The sequence below is a fragment of the Enhydra lutris genome, unplaced genomic scaffold (assembly GCF_002288905.1).
Source record: "Enhydra lutris kenyoni isolate GAN:26980312 unplaced genomic scaffold, ASM228890v2 scaffoldscaffold7, whole genome shotgun sequence".
NCBI classification, from domain to species: Eukaryota; Metazoa; Chordata; class Mammalia; order Carnivora; family Mustelidae; genus Enhydra; species Enhydra lutris.
Window position 1 is genome coordinate 902047 of NW_019154091.1, and position 8799 is coordinate 910845.

At 43.2% G+C, this 8799-nt stretch overlaps 1 pseudogene; it reads right to left on the reverse strand.

Annotated features, from left to right (window-relative positions):
• Positions 1–2025: 2025 nt before the first annotated feature.
• LOC111142283 lies at positions 2026–2424 on the reverse strand (annotated as a pseudogene).
• Positions 2425–8799: the final 6375 nt, after the last annotated feature.

Here is an 8799-nt window from a genome sequence, read left to right on the forward strand (position 1 = left end):
TAAAGTCCCTATTAAAATTTACTGCCCTTTTATTCCTTCCCCAGGCACCTCTAATCCACAGTGATGATGGTGTTAATGATGACATAGCATATAAATTACTCCCATAACTAGGTAACTAGATAACCTTTAAAGATGGCAGGATTCCAATGTAATAAAGAAATATTAATAGCTGTTACACTTCCTAAGGAGTCACAGTCATTCTCAGTTTTGATTTTTTTTTTTCAGTTGTCCCCATCTCAATAATTCTAACAATGGTAACAATGGCTAACAATTTGGGGCATTTTTCAATGTTTCGATGTTTTAATTTTCAGGCACTCTTCTAAGCTCTTTACACTAACTCATGCCTCCCCACAAGCCTGAGTTATGTGGTTATCTCCAAAATGGATGAGGAAAGCATCACTTCACAGATAAGGAGATGAGGCATGCAGAGGTTATGGAGCCTGTGGACGTGAGGTCACCCACCGGTAGCTGATTGCACCAGGATATCATACCAAGGAGTCTAGCTCCAGAATCCTCCATGCGAGTTAGCCAAGCCAATAACTCAAAAGTAAACCATATTTCTTCACTGTTCTTTTTTGGCACAAAAATGTTCTAAGTCTAGAAAAAAAATTAAACAAGATGAAACCAGAGAGAGAGACAAACAATAAGAGACTCTTAATCTTAAGAAACAAACTGTGGATTGCTGGAACAGAGGGGGTAGGGGGGATGGGGTAACCGGGTGATGGACATTGGGGAGGGTATGAGTTGTAATGAGCACTGGGTATTCTATAAGACTGATGATTCACAGACCTGTATCCCTGAAACAGGTAATACATTACATGTTAATTAATTGAACTTAAATTTTAAAAAATATTCTCCCTCTAAAATGTATTGCCAGTCCATCTACTACTCTCCATCTCTCTATCTCCAGCACCGCCACCAAAGAAGAAACCACCATAAGATATCACCAAGAAGTGAGCTCTCCCAGAACAGGGTCTTGGTCTTGTTCCTCTCTGTCTCCCCGGGGGCTGGCCAACACATTGTAGACATTCAATAAAGACGGACAGTGTAAATTATTTCCTAACTGAAATCAAGGAGCATGCATTGAACACCTATTCAGTTTTTCAGAGAAAACTGTTGATTCTCAACAGATTTACTTGCAGGTTTTCCCTTGCAAGTGTTCATATAAATATATAGACTTACAAAATTGGGATCGTATTATGTATCTTTTTGTAGTTTGCTTTGTTCTCAATGTTGTATTCTGAACATCTTCCCATGTTATTAAAAGTTCTTAACCTTTTTAAGTAGTATAACATTCTACTACTTCAGAAACCCAGTTGTATTAGTTATCTATTTCTATGTAACAAATTACCCCAAAACTCGATGGCTTAAAACAACAAACGATTATTACCTCACAGTTTCTGTGGGGCAGGAATCTGGAGTGGCTTTGGCTCAGGGCTTCTCAAAGAAGCAACCAGGATGTTGGGTGGGCTGCGGTCATCTCAGGGTTCAAACGGGGGAAGACCCACTTTCAAACTTACTTGGCTATTGGCAGAATTCAGTTCCTTGCTGGCTGCTGGTTGGAGACATCGGTTCTTTCTCCCACCATTGGCAGATAGGTGAAAACACAGACATCTATAGGTATCTGTTTATCATATATCTGAAGAGAAAATGAGAAAGGGTACTCAAGAAAACTCAGTCTTTTTATAATCTAATTGTGTCTGATGTACTCTGTTTATTAGAAGTGAATCAGTTAAGTCCAACCCACACTCTAGGGGAGGGAATTACACAAAAGTGTGAATGCTGGGAGGTGGGGATCACTGGGGGCCATTCTGGAGTCTGCCTACTACATAGTTTTTCCCCAGTTTTTTCTACTGCTAACATGCTCTTCTGAATATCTTATTCCCTGCATTACATGTTATTTTCTTATGACACATTTATTGACTAGAAGGGTAAAAACTTTTTTTTAAAGGTTGATTGATTGATTGATTGATTGATTTTTTTTGGTCCATTGAGGCATTTTATTTGCACGTATGTATCACGTCCCTAGAAAAAGAATCCCAGGATTTTCCCCCCTGTGTGTTTTCGTCTTGCCTCTTCGTGGTCCATGAGGCCAGCTGAGGTTGTCAGCACAATGAAACCAAACTGGCGGGATGGGAGCAGGTTATTCTGCCATTTTTCTAGATCTTTCAGTTGTACATCAAATCTGGGGCTGATCACTCCACATTTGTTCAACCTGCCTATGAGGTTCACAGCAATTTTCCCTGCTCTGTGAGCATCAGTGATTTCAAATTTGCTGGTGTAACCGTGCTTCATCATCACCATGAGAAACCGGACAATGACTTTGGAGCATGGCCTAACAAGAACCAGGCGGTTGCCTCTCTTTTCAGCATTGTTAATGCTCTTGAGAGCATCTGCCAGGGCATTCATGCACACCATTATGGCGGCAAGGAAAGATGGCGGAAAGAGCAGATTTATTTATTTATTTTAGAGAGAGCACAGGAGCAGGGTTTGGGGGAGGGGAAGAAGGAGAGGGAGCAAAGCAGACTTCCTGCTGAGTGCGAAGCCCCACATGGGGCTCCATGCCTGGACCCTGAGATCAAGACCTGAGTGGAACACTCCACAGCCCAAATGCCCGGAAGGGTAAGAACATCCCAAAGTCTGCCAATGCATGCTGACTGCTAACTGCTTTCTAGAAAGCTTCTCATCCTGTGTGGATGGGAACACTCATTTCACCACGTCTTCATCATCTTTGTTGTAAAATTCTTTGCTCGTTTGAAAGATTTCTTTTTCTTTCAATTTGCGTTTGAAGGTAAGCCTTCCCCCTCCAGACAAGTTTATTAGCCATTTGAATTTTTTCTCTTATGAGTTTTCTATTTTATGTCCTGTACTTATTTTTTTAAAAAGATTTTTATTTATTTATCTGACAGAGAGAGAGACAGTGAGAGAGGAAACACAAGCAGGGGGAGTGGGAGAGGGAGAAGTAGGCTTCCCACTGAGCAGGCAGCCCGATGTGGGGCCTGATCTCAGGATCCTGGGATCATGACCTGAGCCTAAGGCAGACGCTTAACCAACTGAGCCAGCCAGGCACCCCTATACTTATTTATCTATTGAAGATTTAGGGCTTTTCTCATGAATTTGTATGTGTTTCACACATAAAGATATTAACAAAGGCCAGAATTTGGGGGGGGGGGAATGGTTTTACTGAGATATCATTTGCAGACACCACAATCAATTTTAGAACATCTTCATCACCTCAGAAAGAAACCCCATACCCTATAACCACCACTTCTTACTTTCTCCTCCCCTCTTACATCCCTAAGGGCCCACTAGTCAAATTTCGGTCTCAATGGATTTGCCTACTCTGGATATATATATATATATATATATATATATATATATATATATTTATATTTTAAGATTTATTTATTTATTTGACAGACAGAGATCACAAATAGGCAGAGAGGCAGAGAGAGGCAGGCGGGGCAGGGGGAGCAGGCTCCCTACTGAGCAGAGAGCCTGATGTGGGGTTTGATCCCAGGAACCTGAGATCATGACCTGAGCCAAAGGCAGAGGCTTTAACCCACTGAGCCACCCAGTTGCCCCTATATTTATTTTATTTTTAAAAATATTTATTTATTTATTTGAGAGAGAGAGAGAGAGAGACAGAGACCATGTCGGGGGGAGGGGAAGAAGGAGAGAATCTCAAGCAGACTCCCGGCTGAGCAGGGAGCCAGAGTTGCCACTTGATCCCACAACCCCAAGATCACAACCCCAGCCAAACCCAAGAGTCAGATGCTCAGCCAACTGAGCCCTGGAGGCGCCCCTATTCTGGGCATTGAATGTGAATGAAATAACCTACTCTGTGATTTTGTGTCTGGTTTCTTTCCCTTTAATAATGTTTCCAAGGTTCATTCACTTCACTGAACTTCACTCCTTTCTGTGGCTGAATAACGTTTCATCGAAATGGATAGACCACACTCTGTTTATCCATTCATCACTGGATGGACATTTGAGTTATTTACGCTTTCTGGCTATATGAATAATACTGCTATGAACCTTCATGTATGAGTTTTTGTGCAGATATATTTTTTTCACTTTCCTTGGGTGTATACCTAGGAATTAGAATTGTGGGGTCAGTTGGTAACTCTATGTTGAACTGTTTGAGGAACAGCCAGACCCTTTTCCCCAGTGGCTGCCCGGTACTGCACTTCTCCCAGCAGCGTAGGAGGGCTCCGATTTCTCCCCATCCTCAACAACACTTGCTACTGTTTATCTTTCTTATTATCGCTAAACTAATGAGTCTGAAGTAGTATCTTATTGTAGTTTTCATGTGGATTTCCCTTACAGTCAATGCTGTTGAGCATCTTTTCATGTGCTTGTCGGCCATCTGTATATCTTCTCAGAGAAATGTCAGTTCAGATCCTGTGAACTGGAAGGATTTTATTGGAGGGATTGGGGCCAGAAGGAACCTGCAGTGGGGCAAGACCGAGACAGAGTGGTAGATTTGGGACTTGGTTCCCCCGCATCCAGCTGTGTGATTTCTGGGTTTCTGCAGCTCTTTGCCCGTTTGCAAGTCTTTTAGATGGGTATAATAATAACCCGTATTTCATGAGGTCATTGCGGGGCTGACATGAGACAACAACACATGTAGGATTTTGCAGAGCACCTAATGCACTGAAAACACAAAATGAACGGGAGCTCTTCTCATGGTTTGTAAAGGTAACATGATAAGGACTGTGTTTCAGGAAGATTAATCTGGGCATGCTGTTATAGTAGATTAAAGATAGATTGCAGACAGAGTCGCCAGTGCAGAGGAGACCCAACAGTTGAAGCAAAAGGACGTTTTCTGGGCTTCTTTCCCTATTAAAGACAAGTTTTCCTCTAGTCCATGGCCTGAGCAGCCCTAGAAACAAGGGATCTTGTTGGTTTCTCAGGTTGATCAAAGATATTTTCAAAACCATTTAATTAACTCACTAATCCAGGGGGAAATAGTGATGAGTATGTTTTGAATATTTTGATTAACACTTCATAATAACTTGAAGAATTTTAAATATGTTTATGAACTGTTTCTCCAGAGAGAGATGACATATCAGGCTTTAGTAATTTCAGGGTCATTTACATTATCAATTAAAATACAGCTTTATCCAATGCCTGCTCATGCATTCAATTCTATACGGACCTATAGAGCTCCCAGTATATGCCAGGCACTGTTCTAGCACCAAGTATACAGTGGTGAACACAAGGTCTTTGCACTCAAAGAGTTCATATCTTAATAAGGTGAAATATTAAAAATCTATTCAGTCAACAAATATTTATTGAGCACCTACTATGTGCTCGGGATGCATTGGTGAACAAAATGAGCAAAAATCCTTGTCCTCATAGAACTTACATTCTAATGGGAAGCGATAGAAAATAAGCCATTAGCAAAATAAGTGAGGAAACTCTATAGTTTGTAAAAGGTGATAAGTATCATTGGAAAAGAAAATAAAGCAGTTAGGGGAGAGTGAGGATAGGGAGCTAGAATTGCGACTTTTTTTTTTTTAAAGATTTTATTTATTTATTTGACAGAGAGAAAGATCACAAGTAGGCAGAGAGGCAGGCAGAGAGAGAGGGGGAAGCAGGCTCCCCGCCAAGCAGAGAGCCCGTAGCAGGGCTCAATCCCAGGACCCTGAGATCATGACCTGAGCCGAAGGCAGAGGCCTAACCCACTGAGCCACCCAGGCGCCCCTAGAATTGTGACTTTTAGATCAGGGTCAGCCTCACTGAGAAATGGAAAGAGCTGAGAGAATGAGCTATGTGGATGTCTGAGAGAAGAAGGTATCAGGCAGATGGGACAGCAAATGCAAAGGTCGTGAGGCAGGAGCGTTCCTATTAGAAATAAGGAGGAGAAGGGGAGTGAGCAAAGGAAAAAGTAAAAGTTAGAGGGAGAGTGGAGAGGGGATAGATCATAGATCCCTTAGGGCCTTGCCCAGTGAAAAGGCCACCATTCATTTCTGAAAGAAACAAATAAAAAGTGCAGAATATATTTCTTGCTAAGCAAAGAACAACCGCATTGTAAGGCAGAGCCTGTGAACAATGAAATCTGTGGTCTTACGTGGTGTTTTGGAAAGTGTGGGTTCAGAGATTCCCACTTTTTGAAGCTGGACTGTTTGGGGAATGAGTCGACCTTTATTTAGCGAAGGAAGCAGGATTACTGGAGTGTGGCTGTCACTGATTGGCTGACTTTCTGAAGCGGGGAGCTGTCACCGAGTGAGAGGTTGTCACTGATTGTTGAAAAGATTCTGGTTGTTAGTTGTACTACGACCAAAGAACAATTAATCTTTTCCTTTGTTCAACTTAGAATGAACACACTTGTCACCCTCCGCTTTGCAAGCCCACCCTAAAAGCTTTGTCGTTTACTCTGAGGGAACCTGGGAGGTACTGGTGGATTTCTGAGCAGAAGGGTGACAGGATCTCATTTACATTTTTAGAGAATCACTCTGGCTGCTGTGTAGGCAAGGGGGGTAGTAGGGAGACAAGTTAGAAGGTCACTGCCGTCATCCTGGCAAGAGGAGATATGGCTTGAACCATGGTGGTAGTCATGGGGGAAAATGGGAAGGCCCGCATTTTGGATATATTTACAGACCATAAATAAACAAGACAATCCAGTTCGGCTGAGTAGATTGGCGTGAAGAGAACAGTGTTTACCTTCACATGAGGTGACATGACTAGATGACATTACAGAGTAACCAGGTGGGGCTACTTTAGGAGGGGTGAGGGAGAGCCTCTTTGAAGAATAAGACCTCAAAGATGAAAAGGAGCCAGTTAAGACCTTAAGACAAGAGCCATGTGTGTGTGTGGCAGAGCCAAGACCAGTGTGTGTTGAAGGTGCAAGGGGGTAAGGATGGAGGCGTAAGTGGGGGAGGGAGAGAAAAGCAGAAGCCAGATCCTTCCAGGCCTCGACTTCAGAGAACGGACGGAGAAGAAAGGGGCAAGAATAGAATCAGGAAGTTGGAAACAGAGATCATTCATTCTATACTAGACGCTACCATCACGGATATTCTATGAGGCCTCATTAAAGTCATAAAGTAAAATCCAACCCGGAAGTCTTCCTTGTGCCAAGGATCCTGCTTTGTTGTTTGCTGAATTATGGCTCATATAAATAATGGTATAAGTTAAGGGGCAGCTATGAAGTGTGGACCAGTAAAAGAGACAATCACTGATCCTCTAACCTTTAATGAAAAGCCTAGAAGCAATAAAATATCTGAACAGTCAAGAGAAAAAAAGAAAAGTCTGGATTAGTCTAGATAATGTCTTTTCCACAACTAAACTGTGATACATGTCTTTCATCATGTGATCATGAAAAATGGGGGTAACATTTACTGGAGGGCTTCCTGAATGCAGGTGTAAAGGGCACAGAGAACACAGATTGTCAAGCCAGCATGACCTGGGATTCAGCAGCAGAGGGGCATGGTCTAGGTAGGTCCCTGTCTTCTAGAGTTAGGTCCCCAGAGTAAGGAGAGTGCTTTATCCACCCTTGCCGCCCTGGGGCTCCTGACACAGCCCTTGATAAACAGTGGGAGCTGACGAACCTTGTTGTTGCATCAGAACTGAGAGCATGTCTGTTAGATCAACAGTACTGAAATAAGAGCATATGAACTCAGGAAAAGCAGTCATCGTGCAGCGTTTGGTTCATCATCCAGTGTGTGGATTAGTCATACATCTCTCAATCCTACTACTTCCTTTTTTTATATTTCCTGTCTTTGAGCACATCATTTCACTCTGAAAACTCCACTTGCATGGGTCATCCTCAAGGGAGAGGTCCAAGGTAGGCCAGTTTTATCCCTTTTTAGCAAATGACAGTTTTTTAAAAGTTTGATGGAGATTGAAATTCATATCATATAAAGATCTTAAGATAGGAGGCCAACTTTTTTTTTTTCTTTTTAGGGTTTTCTTTGTGCATTTTCTTTAATTCCAAACAATCCTAAGAAGTAGCGAGCAATTATCAGTCTCATTACAGAGGTGAGGAAACTACAAGGGAGGGGCAAAGAAATGCGGCCAGGGTCGTAAAACAGTACGAGGGGAGCTGGAATTCAAGTCAGGGTGTCTGATTGCACAGTGGCATTGCTACTTAACTCCTCTTGGAATAACTCGGAGGCTTTCACTTGTCATTGCTTCCTTATTTGCTCTTGAAATGTTAAAATATGCGGAGAAACAGTAGGAGCTCTATAAATAAAACATGGCTATATATTTTTAAATGATTAAAGCTGGAAAGTTTAATGTGGCACCCGGCCACTTGTTTAGTGGAAGTAAAGGGAACGCGACTGCCGGCTCCTGTTGCAGAAATCCTGCCGCCCTTTGCAGCGCGCGGCGGTGTCTGGCTCACAGCCCACCTGTGATGGTCGCAGCCCGGGGAAGACTGACCCCACACTGCAGCCAGGAAAAGCCAGCGGGGGTGCCTGGCTGCAGAGGCAAGAACAGGGCATGGAGTCTTGCGGCCCAAAAAATCATCTGGTTGGGAAAAGCCACATGTCAGGTAGCGACTGTTGGGGGTGCGGGGCGGGGGCGCTGGAGGGGGACAGGAAACGCAACATTTTAAATTCAGGGTGAAGGCTGGCTCGTCCGACCAACCTGTTAAACCTGAAGGAGAGGGCTGTATCTTTAGATGAAATCTGAACAACGAACATCCGAGCTCCGTGACCGAGAGGGAGCCGTTGTGCGTTTGGCAACGTTTACAGGCACACAAGGAAAACACGAGGTGCTGAAGGCATTCCAGGAGGGAGCCGTCATTCAAATCCACCCGGGAGCTCGAGTGTCGCCCTGGCGGGCGGTTTCTGC